The sequence below is a fragment of the Euprymna scolopes genome, chromosome 2, assembly GCF_053919585.1.
Source record: "Euprymna scolopes isolate OS-2025 chromosome 2, ASM5391958v1, whole genome shotgun sequence".
NCBI classification, from domain to species: Eukaryota; Metazoa; Mollusca; class Cephalopoda; order Sepiida; family Sepiolidae; genus Euprymna; species Euprymna scolopes.
This window is the reverse complement of record NC_136483.1, coordinates 136,174,870-136,193,808: the sequence shown is the minus strand read 5'-3', so window position 1 is coordinate 136,193,808 and position 18,939 is coordinate 136,174,870. Positions and strand designations below refer to the sequence as shown.

General features: G+C 31.9%; 1 pseudogene; it reads right to left on the bottom strand.

Annotated features, from left to right (window-relative positions):
• Positions 1-8,432: 8,432 nt before the first annotated feature.
• On the bottom strand, positions 8,433-8,559 carry LOC145242644 (U2 spliceosomal RNA; annotated as a pseudogene).
• Positions 8,560-18,939: the final 10,380 nt, after the last annotated feature.

Sequence of the window (18,939 nt, the reverse complement as noted above, 5' to 3'; positions counted from 1 at the left end):
TTCGCTATACTGGCAAGACAATGATGCGATCTATTATTATTATTATTATTATTATTATTATTATTATTATTATTATTATTATTATTATTATTATTATTATAAACTCAAATTTCCTCAAGCGAAAATTGAAGTATACGTTTCAATATGAACACCTAAAGACATACTTTTCGGCTGATGAGATCTTACTTTACACCCGTGTATACACAAATATTCACATAAATACCTCTATTATTTACCACTATGATATACACCCGGTGAATATTTTCTAGATTGTTTTTCTGTACTAATACGTTTATAGCCTGCACACACACACACCCACACACACACACACACACTAACACATATGTACTAATAATATATATATATATATATATATATATATTGCATTATATAAGGGACAGATATGAAAAGAAAAGAGTCGTCTTCGTCATTCGTTGTATTAGCGTTTAACTGAGCGAGACCACATCGCGATTGTTGTGGTGTAGACTTGAAAGGGCGAAAAATGCCAACTCAGTCAAACCCATCCACGCGAAACAGTTGAACATAAGAAGGAAAGAAGAAAAAAAAAGTTTTCGATTTAACTCGGCAATAATCGAGATCGTTTCCCATTTACTTTTCCATATCCGCAATATGTTAATGTGGTGAATGCTCTCTGATTCAAAGCACATCTCGCCGTGTAAAATAGATCTCCGCCCCGCATAAGCACGGCGTAAAATATACAATGGATTCGTGAAGGCTGTAATTAACTGTTTGCTTTGTATGGATTTTTATTCGGTCATTAGGTCCTCATGTCCAGTCATAGTTTCAATTTGCCTTTGAGTTCCTCGCATTCTTTGGTGGGTTTTTGTCACGTTATTTGGTTCTTTTAATTGCCTTTTCTATATTCGATCTTTTAAGGTGACGCCATTTCCTTTTTAATCGGGAACTGAGTAAGTTATTTTTTTCTTGTTTGTCTTGTTTTCCGCTATATAAACCCTCAATTATCAATATTACATCTCTGGAACAATTCTTTGATCATTCCCCCGCCTCAGAAAACACCTGCCTTCATATGCAATCCTTTATCTAAAAAAAAAAAAAGCCAGCTATATCCAAAGACGGAATATGTAATGATCCATTCCTCTGAGCAAATTTTCCTGTTTTAGCTGACTACAACATCGACTTCAAATGCTTGTTGGGCGCAATCTCCTCTCTTCTTTAAAGATTTTTTTCTCATAGAAAGGCGATCCTGGATATGACCTTAAACTATATCCGATGGTGAGGCCCCAGCTTGCGGGCTTTGGTGAGTGTGGAACCACCCTTTAATTGACATTGTTCGCAGGTCCATTCTAACCCGGAGTGGTAGTACCTGTTAGGGTCCCAACCACGGGTTAAATAGAAACTGATTTGAAAAAAAAAAATATATTCTATTTAAAAAAAAAAAAACACAAAAACAACCAACCATAGAAAGGCCGTTGCCAGTCTCTCCCCTGTCCCGCTCTTATTTGTGCGCATTCTCTCGCCTGCTCTCCCACTCTTTCTCTCTCTTTCTACCCTACCTTTATTTCCACAAAAGTTTCTCGAGTGAATCCCAGGTTCTAGTCCCCACCATTTTTTGTTGTAAAACATCAATAGCAAGTATTCCTTTTCTTGCCACTTAGAGAAAAATCCTTCCATTTTTCTTATATATGTCTAGCGTTACGCCAAATTACCATGAGCAGAGTTTCTTTCACCAAATCTACCTATTTGCGGAACACGTTACTGGGATAATCCTTTTAATTGGTACCAACAGTTTATATAGTTCTACACATGGTGAGGGTGTTGACCAGCGAATCATATCATTTAATTTATGTCCTTTCAGCTAATTTACTTTACCAAGCGGCTATTTAATTCTTTATCGTTTTATAAACATACAATAATGAAAAAGTAAAATAATTAATTTTGATATGTTTTACTAATAAAAGATAGATTAGGTTAATTTTATTTATAGCGATGTCAAAAATAACAAATAATGTTCAGTAGTTTATTTCCTACATATCATAATTTAAAATACTAGCTAACTTACCGTACATTGTCCAGTATGTAATGAAGGCAATTGAAGGTCGTCTTCACGTCCAATGTCAACAATGCATGCATTTAACCGCTCCTATATTTAATCACGACAAGTGCATACCATTGACTGTTCCTTGTTTTCGACTGGCAATCATTTCATTTCATTAAGCCATTTTTTTTTTTTAGTGTTGTTGCATAGCAAAGGTCGTGTTTGGATTGAATGGTTTTACTGAGACATCAAATGTGAAAGGTGAACTTTAAGAGGAAGTCGATGAAATCACGTGATTTCTGTAGCTCATTTTTTTTAACTGGTTAAGAACATAGGCAATAGGAGCGCCATGTCCGTTCGCTAAACAGGCCCGATTGGTGGTTTACAATGTACTTATACATAACAAAACAAATAAGGCTGCTTTATTGCCCCTCGCCCACTTTTCATCCACCTTCCTTCTCGCGTTGGAGCAACTCGCATGATAAAGAAGTTTCTGTTTTTGAATGCTCAAAGTAATCTCCATTACAACTTTTCTTATAAACTAACACCATCGTCCGTATGTTTAAATCACAGAAGATCTGTGACTCGGTTTCTAAACCACGTCATGGTGTATAAAGGTTAGAAACGAATCGTTATTTCGCAAAAAAAAACAAAACGATTCGCTACATACGTTCAAAGGAAAATAAGTTTTAAAATAGACGTCAGATCTAAAAGAACACCGTTTCGACCATGCAAACACATGTCAAAATGTTCACTTCTTCGTCCCATAGTCATGTTAATTCTATCGGAACTAACTTCTGTCTCTTCGCGTATATGTACAATAAACATAGTAGGCACGTTGCACAAAAAGTGAAGCAGAGGAAATATGGTGAAAAAAGGGTGATTTACCGTGAATGGATAGTCTGGTAAAAGGTAAAGTATCCAACGACGGTAAAATCATCGGATACTTTACCTTACACCAGCCTATACATTAGTGAAATCACCTTTTTCTTCACCATATTCCCTCTGCTTCACTTTTTGTTATCAAGTAAGATCTTTGACTTACTTGCGGTTTCATCAAATACTTTTATATGCAAAATCCGATTCCGCATTTTGCTAATTCCTACCCTCTGATGAGAAGGAAAGTATTTCTTCGAAACTCCGCGGATTAAGGACTATCCACTTATTAAGTGTTTCCTTTTCAGATCAAATATGTTTTTAACTCTTTTTCAAAGTGTTTTTAACATGTTTTATTAACTGTTTGCTTTTATTATAAGCTCTATATCCTATTTGGTTTTATCGAACTTTTACATCTGGTTGAGATTACTTTATAAATATTAATTCTTTAATGCTTATAATATACTTTAATTTTACCATCTTGGATCATTTTTGTAAATTTAATTGTAATTTTATTATATTATATATATATATATATATACTCAGGTTTTTTTATTCAAAAGTAATGTACTAATGAATTCAACGAGGTTGTTAGATAGTGCTCAATATAAAGAGCTGATAATACTTGTTTATGTTATAAGTAGCGGGATGTGAGCATGTTTATATAACAATAAACAAGTATATATATATATATATATATATATATATATATATATATATATATATATATATATATATGAAAGAGAGAGAATAAGACATACGTATACCTTCAATACCTGGTATTCTAAAACAGTCACCGATATTGACAAGGCGCAAACGTTGCTTAACTTTGGTAATCTGATGAAAACGTGTCTTTCACGATTAATATTATAATTGTGTTTCAAGTTGCTGAATCAATTAACTATGCAATCTGTTTAACGTGCACAATCAGTCAGAAAGGAATAATGACAAAATTAATGAACATGCGCACATTATCACATCAGGTCAGCCATGTCGTTTTTAATAAAGATATAAAATAACTATTTTTCATTCAAAATATCGAAAAGAAATCCAGAAATCCCCCTTTCCAAAAATAAAAATAAAAAAGATGACGGAAAAGGGAAAGGAAGCAAAGGAAATCCATTGACCCTAAACAATACTGACCAATATTCGACCGTTATCATTTCGGTGCATCCCTTGTGAGGACTGATAAATTCCTTGATTGTTATCAATGAGCAACGGCTTGATTAACTAAGAATGGCACCCAACCTGATATGTTCACTGGGTCATATAAAAAAAAAATGATGTTTGCCATTGGCGACTGTGGTTGGATATTTTGTCTTCTGCAAAAAGACAAAAACACCATCATTATTGATTTTATTTTTCCAAAACAATTTCCCGTTTATTTACATCTATCCGGACAACCCATCACTGTCAGCGTATAATCTCTAAAATAGTACGATAACGTGTCTGTTATTTTGTGTGTCACGCTTACATTTTTTCTTTCCGAGTGACTGTCGTTTAATTGTTATGATCTCCCTTTTTTTGTAATAAATAATTTTACCAAGATTTTTTTTTACAAAGGACTCACCACTGATCATGGTCCGAAAGCCACTCGAGGATAACGGTTATTGAATGTACAGTGGTCACTGGGAACATGACACAATTCTTTATAAGCTTTCGTTTTGGTTTTGATTATGGCTGATGGCACTCAAGTCATGTATTTTTTTATAAATAATTTTACCACAAATATTTCATAAGTTTTGATTTCGGTTTCGATTATGGCTGAAGGAAGTTGTATATATATATATATATATATATATATATATATATATATGTGTGTGTGTGTGTGTGTGTGTGTGTGTGTCTGTGTCTGTCTGTGCCTGTGTTTTTCTTTGTAATTATTGGTTTCAGTTTCGATACAAGCTAATGTACCCAGGTCATATAGATATATTTTTTATTTTTCAAATCCCAACCTTATTATATATAAAAATAGATAGACCATTAACTCTATAATAATATATACGAAATCTGCATGGATTAAAATATCATATTAAAGCGCATTTTACGACCGTGCTACGCCGGGCGTTCATGCTACGCCGAGCGTCCATGCTAGCTTAGATAAATACTTTCGCAGTTTTAACAAAAGAGCTACAATAATATCAGGGCGTTTCCACTTATGCTGAACACGCACAGAATGCCAACATCAATATATGACGTATGAAAGAGTCCGTTGTTAAATTTCCACAGGTCTTGCAAGTCTACAAAGTAATATGCTAAGGCAACAGGTCCACACATTTTTAGATGGCGGCATACTATTGACTTCTTTAAATTTTCGCGGCACACCTAGCATAAAAATCTAGATATTCGAATAAATATTTTACAACATTTACCAATATTTATTATTATCGAAAATTCCAAATATTAACAATTTAACACAAACGATTTATTATAAATTTTATAACATCTGTTTTTGTTAATTTAAGCATCAATATCACAGAATTATCAGATTGTTGCATAAGTTCCCGCCATTTCAAACAAAAAAATTGTTCTAAAACATGTTTTGCTATTTGGCAGAGTCTTATATATCATTAGAAAACACGTATTCTGCTCTAAAAGATAAAGGTCATCGGTTTTTGCTCATATATTTTTTTCTCGTTTTTCAGAACCATTAAATGGATTGTTAAGTTGATAAAAAAATCACATTTTCAACATCCCCTTCTTTTCGCCTTTAATCGAGGTCAAAAACGAGTGATCAAGGATATTTGTGCCGTATATGGAGAAAACGCTTTAGCTGAGAGAAGTGTTCGAGATCGGTTTACCAGAATCGAATACGGTAATTTTGACATCAGTGACGCTCCTCGTCTGGAAGATCAATCAAGATAGACGAAGACCAACTAGGGTTCCTTTAAAGGAAGATGGCCATCAGACATGTAGAGAATTGGGTGAAAAGATGAAGTGCGATTTTGCGACAATTTCACACCAAAACTTGAAGTTTGGGTTCCACACGAACTTACTTTTACTGTTAAAATTCTTTGATTTAAAAAAAAAAAAAAAAAAAAAAAAAAAACGACGGGAACTAATTCAACAACCTAATAATAATACGTTAATAAGTATTTATTAATGCGAAAAAAAAAAAAACTTCAGATAGAATGATATAAAGCAGTGTTTTATATGTTACATTTGATACACAAAAATGTTATGCAGCACGGGGGCTTAGCATCAGTGTCGCAGGGCAATTTTGTATTGGTACGTATGTTATCACCGATCACCAATTTTTAGATATTAAATTGTCTGAAATGCTACGATTTTTTTTTTATAAAAGTTGCATTTGAAGTCACTGTTATGTAAAACGAACGGATATGTTATTGGGATTTTTCGGGCTATAGATATTTTAGCTAAATTCCTGGCGATGCCCGGTTGTTAAATACGCTTAAATATAATAGTTCAATTCATGTAAATCTTTTATTTAATATTATGGAGAAAATTCTCTGTAGATTATAATATTGTACCGAATATATATATATATATATATATATATATATATATATATATATTAATATGTTCAAAACTATAAAAAATGACTTCGATGCCATCAGTTGAAATCGAAGCAAAAAAAAAAAACAACAACTTATTGCTTCAACCTCAGTCGTGATTTAAAGCTTCAGCCCCCGTCGTTACCGTCCGAGCTATCGCCGGAAGGATTTAAAAGGCTAAAATTAAGTGACTTCAAGCTGAAAATGAATTTTCACGCATGCTCCGAAGTTAGTCGATTTATTTACAAAAAGATCAACTTTTTTTTTCAATTTTGACACCTTAGCAGCTATTTTTACAGGCTAAAACCCAAATCGAAAGTGGTCACAGGGTCCATATACTCTATATATCAAACGCTAAGTCTGTAGACTAAATATTCAAAGAGGGGCTCAGTAGAGACTTTTCGCACACACAGAGACAAGCCACTTTATATATATATATATATATATATATATATATATATATATATATATACAGAGAGAGAAATAGAGAGAGAGAAAGAGAGAGAGAGAGGGGAAAACATTTCCATGAGCTGAATTTTTTTCATCCTAAATTCTACGCAATTATGCAGAATGTAGAAACTATGCATGAATAGAACTTAGCGTAATGTTGAAATGAATCTAATCATCTAATAAGAAAATATTTTTAAAAAATAATGATTAATTAGTTAATGGACTTCTGTTTTTCAAAAGAATATGAAAATTAGTCTTCTTGTAGTTGCTCACATATCTATGACTGAGAATGTTAAGAAGTTCGATTTAATGTTTTTAAATAAAAAAAAAAAGATTTAAACATCAATGTCAAAGCGATAAGTATCTCAAATTTACATGTATATAGATCATATATTCTGTCCAATAACCGTACAATCATATCGAGAGGTTTTCGTTCGCGATATAAGCCCATAAAATAGAAATATGTTATAAAGTCTTAAAGAGTTGTGGAGATAGACTTCTATGAACAAATATATTCTTAACCTACATAAAAACCGATTAATTAGAAAAGTATTTTCAGTTGAAAGCAAAGAGATTCAATAATAATGCAATTCCTACGGGTCCCGCTAGTCTATGTCATAATACGCAAAGAGATTTTATAAATACGTACGTTATGACCTTTCACGCACGTTTTAAACATGTGATAATCTGATTAACAAAAATTATAAGTGGGGGTAAATCTGGTATTCTTAACATTAAAGAAACGATAATGGCTATTTTAAATTTGAAGATATTCCATTCTAAGGTACCTCTTTTGACTGACATTCTATTCAGCTATTGAGAGTCCATGCCTCCTAATATCTGGATGCCTAATTTTATCGGCAGACGGTCTATACACTGTCCGCTACTACAAAGTATGCAAATACCTCTGGAAGATCTGTGGAGAGATGTAACTTGACAGACTGTCTCACATTTGGGAACATCAACTTCCACCAATAACCCCAAACGGAAAAAAATGACCGTGTTCTATGACAAAGACACATACTCAAACAGATATATAAAAGACAACGCCATCAAACCATACATTGTAATATGAAACAAGCCCGAAGGATTACACTCATTATCGATGTCACAGTCTCAAATGAATTTGGCCTTAATAGAGCTGAACGGGAAAAGATAACAAAATATCAGGACCTAAAAAATGATCTAAAAACTAAAAAAAAAAAAACAACTAAAAAACTAAATAAATCTAAAAACGACATGGTTTCTGAAAGAAATAAATATTATAACGGAGTTGATAGAAGCCACTGCCTTAATAAACAAGGCCGATAACTATTAGTCGCGTGTTCTCGTGTAATAAATGAATGCGTGAATGTAGGATTGACAAGAAATTCTCAAAGATAAACTAAAATGACCGAAAAATGAACGGAAATGACTTAAATAAATAAAAAGTAAATGGCTTAGAGTGACTTTAATGAGCTTAAGGATGAATTGAATGACCTTAAGAACGACTTGAATGCTTAAAAAATAACTGGAGTCTTTCAAAAACAAATTGAATGATCTGGAGAATGACTTGAATGGCTGAATGGTTGTAAAGTGGGTGATCATTTTACATTAAATTAATACAGAAAAGTGAGCCCCCACTTTATATCACAATAAGTACAGCATGTAGTAAGAACAGATGCTACACTTTAATCTTGGCCAAAAGGCCAAGAAAAGGATATTTATTTGTTCCCCTAACGAGCAAATTAGGCACAAGGCCGATTTTTAATGTGAGGAGTGAAGGGGAAATGGGGACCAGCTCCCCGGGGAGTAGGGGAGCTGGAAAGTGAAAATTGGTATGAAGGGTTGCCCCTACATTGACCAAAGTCTTATATGTGGGGTTGCCCCCACATATGGTTTTTGCTGGTAGTATGTATTTATTTGCTTACCCACTGAGCAAATTAGGCACAAGGCCGTTTTTTAATGTGGAGAGAGAGAGAGAGAGAGAGAGAGAGAGGGAAGGGGAGGGAAAAGGGGACCAGCTCCCGATGGATGGGAAATGGGAGCTGGATAGTAACTGTTGGTATGAAGTGTTGCCCCTACATTGACCAAGTTCTGATATGTGGAGTTAACTCCACATATGGTCTTTGCTGGCAGTATCTGCCGGAAGACATACTGCACTTTGATCTTGGCCAGAAGGCCAAGAAAAGCTTAAAAAGCTAAGAACAGCACCTATTAACAACAGACCTTTGATCTTAACCAAAAAGGCCAAGCACAAAAGTGTTACGGACAGACCGATCGACAGACCGACTGACCGACGAACCGACGGAGTGACTTATAGAGTCGTTTGTACGCGACTAAAAATAATCTTCAGAAATACTTAGAAGCAATCTGTAATAAATAGCAACCATAAAGGAAACAGCATCTATTCTTAAAAGAGCCGTCGCACGTAAATGTAAATCGTAACGAAATCAAGTGTTAGATCCAGGAGGGATTAACCCCTTCATCTCGTAAAACTTACTGAAGTAAAATTTAAAAAAAAACGAATATTTTAAATATACACGATTTACATCCTCAATGCAACGATACGCTTTTAATTTCTATTTCTTTATCTTAAGTTTCATTGATATGCTGCTACACAAGTACATACATTGTTGCTTATTTATATATATATATATATATATAGATATATATACATATATATATATATTGTATATGTATATAGATAGTTTGATATATATATAGATAGATAGATAGATAGATAATAGTAAGCACTGTTCTACTGTAAGTAGTAAACACTATTATTTATCGTTAGCTCTACTATCGTCAATGAATATATTGAGCTTTTAAATTTGATTGGGATTAAGATATAAAAAACTATATTTATATCTCTTTTTTTGGAGTTTGCTTTTTCCTGTATTAGGAAACTCTTTCTCAAAGCCTTCTGCCCATATATATATATATATATATATATATATATATATATATATATATATATATATATAAAAGTATATATATAATTATATATATATATATAGTAAGGCATTCGTTTCGATATGTATGCATCGTAAATGCTATGCTTCAAAATGTAAACACACATATAGCAATATTCATATTATGTCCATGTTATATTTCTTTAGTGCGTGTGTGTGTGCGTTCGTGTGTGTGTGCAGATGTGCATTTTACAGTAAATAATTAATTGCCATGCTCCGATTGATCACGTGATATGTGTGAGATTTATTGCAATATAACTTTCGATAAGGATCGATCGATTGCTATCAGCTGCCGTAGATCTCAATAGATAAACAGCAAAGATATTTTACGTTGGAAAATTGCATTATTTCAATTGAACAAACAAATTCCACCAACGTTTAAGAAACAAAAATAGTTTGCATTTCACACAAAAAATGTCCATGCATAAAGTGTTCTCACACACGTGTATATATATATATATAATATATATATATATATATATATCTTTGTATGTGGGTGTGTATTAATATATATGTGTATATATGTATATGTGTGTATATATATATTAATATATATGTATATATGTGTATATATGTGTATATATACATGTGTGTCTCTCTCTATATATATTAATATATAATGTATATATATATAGGTATATACATGTGTGTATTGTAAATATATATATATATATATATATTTGTATACATTTAAAAAAGTGTATGTATATGCATGCATATATATGGCTTTGTGTATTTTTATATTTTTAATTGCATGGGTGGACACATATTCTAACATCATCGCATGTGTGTTTGGGTATACATATAATTATATACGTTTGTACGTTTGGAAGCGAAACCTGATATTGTGTACATGCAATGAATAAAGAATGCGTTTCAAATATAATAATGCAGGAATTATGTCTGTAGGTGTAAAAAATAATTATTTAATTATAATTATCAAACCCTTTAAGAATATTTTAGGATGGACACTGTCTGCGGAATTCTAACTAAGACCGTCAACTAAGCGTCTCTCTTATGTTCACGACATCCGCTCATGTGAACACTCTGGATGGCGAAATGTATTCTGCTCGAATTCGGCATTAAATCATCCTTAATTCCCTTCATTCCCGTGGCAATTGTTTAGTGGTCTGAGCTAGAGACTCAGTAAAAGGTGGCTCATAGTGTTGTAAAGCTGGGGGTTTCATAGTGGGGATCATATATCGAGTACATGTAATACATAAGTAACGACCAGGGAGACAGGGCATTTATAACAGAGTGAGTGAGAGAGATAATTCATTATTGAATGAATGTGTATTACTGTTCTTTTACACACAGGGTGATACTCATTACTCATGAAGGAGAAAGGGACACATTTCTTGGAAGGGGGTTATACAAAGTTCATATTAAGATGATTAATACATTACTTCAATTGTTGAATGCCGTCACGATGACAACAGTTACAAAAATCGATGATGTTCTTTATTTCATTTGCCCGGTCGAAATGATTTGGCGCCAGGAATTCACATTGGTTCTACATGGTTAGACTTCTACCTCTTTACCTCTGAGGGGACCCTCCTCTGACCATATCAGTTCTTTCTGACCGAATCTGCTGACTGCTCCAACCTGACTGCCCGACTGCCTTGATCTGAATAAAACTAGCTCGTATATTGAGAAATTCCCTTTCTGCTATGACGTCAGATGTGTGGTTTCAGAACGTGACAACTCACGTAGCTCAGCACACGTTCTCCAAATATACTTCTGACAAAAAAGAATTCTCAACAAACCTATTTTTTAATTCAGTTTTCATAACTGAACGAACAATTAAATTCTTTTTACAATACAAGCAATACCTAACATTCCAATTATAAATCTATTTCTGAACCTTGCTTACAAGGTTCGAGTTTCGGCTTATCCTAGTCTCATTTTCCACTTATCTAATATTTTTCTTATTTACAAGAAAAGGGGACGGCCTTTTCTTGTAACACTAGGCTAAATTCGAATTGTCACCCATACACCGATGATTGCGTTAGCATGAAACACTAATGTTTTAAGTATAAAGAATAATACTTATTTTATTTTAATATATATTTATATTCTAGATAATCAAGTTTGCTGAATTGAATTTTTAAGTAAAAGTTTTAAAGTAAAGCTAAAGTGTTGCTTTCTTTGAGGCGATAAAAACATCATTCTATCTTTTACATTCACAGTGGACAAATACAGAGAATTTGAACCGCGTGTTTTTACTAAAAGTACTAAAATATATAAAGAAATGATTATAATGCACAAAAAGTCTTATTTCTAAAGACATTAACAGGCTACAATTAGTTAAAGAGGAAGTACAAATTAATTATCTCAGTTAATAAAAACGGATGGTGTGTTTTATTGTTTTTTTATATCTTCTTTCTTCAAATATTGGTTAAAGACTTTATCAGCGAACACGTTCTCATTAATTACATCTAGTAAACTCAAATGTCGTCTGTTTATTCTATAAGAATGCTAGATGCACTGTAACTGCGAAAGTCTTACCTGAATTTCAAGCATTTGTACTTAGCGCATGCGTACTAATCGCGTTACGTCCGTTTTAAATATTTAAAGGGGAGATAAGCGGCTTAGCAGATAAATGTACAGTATAATCGAAAACATTAAATAAATTCATATTGTTACAATTTTAAAACGGTTATTGACTCTACCTTCCATACTCCATTACGGTCATACCCATAGCATCACGTTCACTTGGAATATTGGCAACTTTGGGGTGGTTCTTCAGCTTAATAACACTGAATGAATGCATCCGGAAACAAATGCCAATGTAGTTGTTGCAATATTTTTGATAAAACTTTAAACTAGCGATAGAAACGTACCAATCAAATGGAGTCACATTTAGCTAGTAAACAACCAGAAGCCAGAAATGCTCAGTAAACATATTGAGTCTTTTAGCATTTCGGGACATAAAGTTTTCGTGTCACGCGAGAAAAATATTTGGCTCTTAGCCTGAAAAAATTTAGAGTTCAAGACTTATGCATAACAGCTATCCACCGAAAAGTCGTCATCTTTAGAACTTGTACAGAACAGTTACCCGCCGAAAAATCTTCATCTCCAGGACTTTTACAGAATAGATACTCATCGGAAACTCCTCTGAAATAAAACATGGCGTTCAATTCAAGAGTAGTAGAATCTAGTAAAGCATACGACTTATTTTTTGTTATTTCTTTAAAATATTTTCATTGGTCAATCAGTTTCAGTTGCCTTCGGCGGGTATGAACCATTAGGCAGTCGCTTTGTTGTCAGAAATCAAGGCTTGTCTGCGAATAAACTAATTCGGGAGCGGATGTTTACGTTTTTGGGGGGTTTTTTTTTCGGAAAAAAGTATTAATGAAGAGTAAAGTTACAAAGAAAACCGGAGAGTAAAACAGTTGTTTTAAAGTGACGTGTTACTTGTGTGGGCGAATAAGAAGAAACGGACGATATAGAAACATAAAAAAATAACTTGTCTCATTACACTCAGACTCATTGTGCGACCGCCTCTCTCCACCTGAGAAGATGCTATTTACGTATCATCTTTGCTTGAATCATCGCTAGGAAAGGGAAAACGTATTTCTGCCCGGAAGCCACGTGATTTCTTTAACTTCCGTTTTTGATGCATTCTCCGACCCGTAGGTGCCACCCATACATTTTCGTTTAAACAGGGGCTTCCGTTATGTGATACGAGCACGTTTCATTAAATGAGAAAAGGGCAGGTCGATCATGCGGTCACTACTAATAAATACAAACTAAACAACTATTAGTCTCAATGAACTAATACACCAAATCCACCGATGGACAGACAAAGCCGCGTCTGGAGATACAAGGATGTATTTAAAATTTAAATATCAGTTTCCAGAATCAATTTAATAAAACAATTAAGTTTATCTTGAAAAAATAGCTGATATGAATAATTTCCAGAAAATAATGAGACTGATAATGTAAAAGGATTTGTTTTACACTTAATTAATCCAATTTAACTAACCGTCTTTAAACTTAATTACAAAACGCTATCTCCTTGTAGATATAAGTCTCGGCTGTAAAATAATCACAGCAATTTTTCGAGTAAATCTGTGCTAAGATTTGAGAAGTCTGTCTGTTTTTCCGTTACGTCCTGAGATTGCAAAAATTTAAATTGAAATGCATTGGATTTTTCATGGTCAGTGTAGCTTGCCTATTCTAGTATTCGAACCATACGTATAATGGATGCTTTTGTTGACCCTTACCCCACGGAGTCCTAGATGACTTTAACTGTTATTTTCTCGTTTATAAACTTATGTCAATTTTTTGTTGCTAATTTTTTAAAATGGTAATACGGTTATTAGTGTCTCCGACCTTGGTGACCTAGGAAAATATTTTTCCTTCGTTAATAGCCCATACTTTTTTGGACGCAAACAAATAAACAATTATAATTCTTCTCTTATTTTACTTATAAAACAATAATCTGAGTTTCGAATTCTAGAACAGTCAAGCTACACTGACGATATATGTATATATATATATATATATATATATATATATATATATATATACATATATATATATATAGGTTTAATCATGAAAGTTAAATTCTTTAGATTAAAATATATACAAATATATTGAGAATTTATCGTTTGACACAAGGAATATATGGGGAAAAACTGCATGTCTTTCCTTAATCCATTCATTTTCAGTAATGGCTCATATGTTCAGCTATGATTAAACCCATATTTTGCTTTTCAGCACATAGATTGAAAATTTTTTTTAAAAGTTATTTATATGGTCTTTAAAAGTCATAGAAAAAAGATATCATACAATCTGGGCAGTCCAATATCAGAATGAGTTAAATAGTGTTCGGTATCTTACCGCACCCACTCTATAGACATATCCCTTACCCAGAATAGAAACTGAAACTATATAACTACCCTAAACACAAATGTTAAATCCCAAACATATCTCCTTTTAGTGCTTTGTCTACAGCATGTTCTAGATGGCCTCCATTTAGCTTTACTTTTTTGGGGTCACCCTATATATATATATATATATATATATATATATATATATATATATATGTATATATATATATATATATATATATATATATATATATAAACTAAAATAAATGACAAAAAGTTATATTCCAAAATTCGTGATGTTGACCATCTTATAATTTATTCCTTTAATTTGGATGACTTATACAATTCTTGACAGTATCTGTTTCGTAGCGCAAAATCAATCACGTAATTATTATATCAATCACTGAATATATTACGTCTTAACTCATCAGAAGAAATACAACAATTAATCCGTCAAAACGAAATGAAGTGTAATTTGAGATTATTAAAATCCGAAAATTGGAAGAGAAGCTGCAAATACCTTTATATTTTTCCATTAACCCTTATTGAATTGAAAATTCAATACGACGTAATGGAAAAATATGAAGGTATTATCTAATGTTCTTCTTATTTAAATGGAAAGGGGAAATCCTTTTCTTGTAACATATCTACTCATATAAGAATCTACATATATCAATTCATGTCATAATCTACCCATATCTACTTATATCATAATATGTTCACATCTTATTATATAAACATCTACATATACCAATTCATATCATAATATTTCTATATCTACTCACACCATAATCTACCCAAATCTACTCATATCATAATCTACCCAAATCTACTCATATCAATATCTGTCCAAATCTACTCATATCATTATATGTCTATATATATTCATATCATAATCTATCACCTTCTACTCATATCATAATCTCTCCATATCTACTCATATCATAATATGTCCATATGTATTCATACCATAATATGTCCATATGCATTCACATAATAATCTCTCCATATCTACACATATCATAATATGTTCATATCTACTCATATCATAATCTATCCATATCTACTTATATCATAATATGTTCATATCTACTCATATCATAATCTATCCATATCTACTTATATCATAATATGTCCATATCTACTCATATCATAATCTCTCCATATCTACTCATATCATAATATGTTCATATCTACTCATATCATAATCTATCCATATCTACACATATCATAATATGTTCATATCTACTTATATCATAATATGTTCATATCTACTCATATCATAATCTCTCCATATCTACTCATATCATAATATGTTCATATCTACGCATATCATAATCTATCCATATCTACTCATATCATAATATGTTCATATCTACTCATATCATAATCTATCCATATCTACTTATATCATAATATGTTCATATCTACTCATATCATAATATGTTCATATCTACTTATATCATAATATGTTCATATCTACTCATATCATAATCTCTCCATATCTACTCATATCATAATATGTTCATATCTACTCATATCATAATCTATCCATATCTACACATATCATAATATGTTCATATCTACTCATATCATAATATGTCCATATCTACTCATATCATAATCTCTCCATATCTACACATATCATAATATGTTCATATCTACTCATATCATAATCTCTTCATATCTACTCATATCATAATATGTTCATATCTACTCATATTATAATCTTCCTATATCTACTCATATCATAATATGTCCATATGCATTCATATCATAATCTGTCCATATCTACCCATATTATAATCTGTCCGAATCTACTCATATCATTATATGTCCATGTCTACTCATATCATAATATGTCTACATCTACTCATATCATAATATGTCCATATGTATTCATATCATAATATGCCCATATGTATTCATATCATAATCTATACAAATCTACTTATATCACAATCTATCGATATCTACTCATATCCTAATTTACCAATTTGTACTCATATCAATATCTACATATATCTACTCATATCATAATCTGTCCATATATATTCCTATCATAATCTACACATATCTACTAATATCATAATCTACCAATATCTACCCTTTCATAATCTATCGATATCTACTCATATCATAATCTACCCATATCTACTCATATCATAATATGTCCATATGTATTCATATCATAATCTGTCCAAATCTACTCATATCACAATCTGTCCATATATATTCATATCATAATATGTCCATATGTATTCATATCATAATTTATCCAAATATACTCATATCACAATCTATCCATATCTATTCTATATCCTAATATACGAATATCTACTCTTTTTATAATCTTTCCATAACTACTCATATCATAGTCTATCCATATCTACTCAGATCATAATCGACACATATCTTCTCATATCATAGTCTACACATATCTACTCATTAAACATGAAATTAAACATAAGTTGCTATATTAAAAAAAACTTTGAAAAGTTGACATTTAAAGATACCAACGAAATCTTTACAGACATTAATTAATATTCGTTAATGAAGTAACATCTGAATTTGGATGTATTTAAATACAGTGGCATTTAAATGATGTTTAAGCATTAAATGACAGCAAATTCACAGGTATTGACGAGTGCTACCAAATATGATAATCAAGCTAAACTATAATTCATCTGCATGCATGTGACAATGCAAAGGAGTTTAAAAATTGACAGCGAGTGCGCATGCGCTTCGGAAAGTTGAGCATCAATGCAGTAGAAGGCGAAAACGATGATGAAGCGAGGTAAAACCGGGGCGTTTCCAGGCTGGAAAAGAAATGTTCTTCACATTTAATGAAGTTAAAAGATTCGCCAAATAAGTCGATGAGAGTATCGCTGCAAGACTCGTTCCTAATTAAAAGTGACACGCTAATTACTCTCTCATATAAAAGCAGATTGGTATCTTGTCGGTAGAAAATGAATGAGTCAACTAACCAGGCAACAGGGAAAAAGTGCGAATTGCGGATCTGTTAAGGATAATATACAATAAAATACGTTAAGAAAATAGAAAGAGAAGTCAACAGCTAAGAGGCGAAGTAATAGGAGGTAAAATAAAAAAAATAGTATCATTTGTAATGAGGATATATATATATATATATATATATATATATATATACATCTATAATATAAAGCTGAATGTCTGTGTGTGTGTGTGTCTGGTCACGAATAGGCTCCTATATAGTTGACTATTATAGAAAACTGATAACATATAATGATAGAAAATGTATCGAGACACAGGAATGGGTATGTTTGATCTGGCAGAACGGTGGTTCATTAAAATTGTGGGGTCTGTGTTCGCGCCTGGTCCACAAAGAATGGAAATAAAAAATTAAAAAAAAAACGTTTACAAGTGTTTTGGATATAGATGTAAATAAGAATACTTTGATGAGTATGTTTTAACTTAAATAGGGATGGTATGATAAAATTGTGGGGTCTGCGTTCGCGCCTGACCTACATAGAATAAAAATAGACACAAACTTTTATAAAGACTTTTCATATCTATCTGCGTAATTATACTTTGATAACTATGTTTCAGTTTGAAGAAATATAGTATAATAAAATTATGGGGTGTTTGTTCGCACCTGGCCTCCATAGAGCGGAAATATATCACAAAGTTTAACAAGGTTTTTTTTTTAATATAGATCCACTTGTGATAAGTGTTTCAGTGTGAACAGGTATGGTATAATAAATTATGGGGCTTATCTATTTTATTTTTATTTTCATCACATTTTGCTTTGGTTTTGATACCCCCAAATTCGAAGCTATCTCATTACAACCCTTCCTTTTCATAACCTATCATACTTTCATAAATCAGAGTCCATTTTCTGTAGGCTGTTTTTGAACCCAGTCAACGACGGGTACTTTTGCTAGTATATATATATACACACACACATATATATATATATATATGCATGCACGCACCAAAAACACACACACATATATATATGTATATATGTATATATATATTATATATGTGTGTGTGTTTTTGTGTGTGCATGCATATATATATACATATATACACATATATAAATACATATACATGTATACATATATATATATACATATAAACGTACTTATATACATATATACATATATATACGCATATATATATATACATAGACATATAAACATATACATATACACATACATATATACATATATATATATATATATATATATATATATATGCGTATACATAGTAAACTTTCAATTTATATATGCCAATTAAACTACACC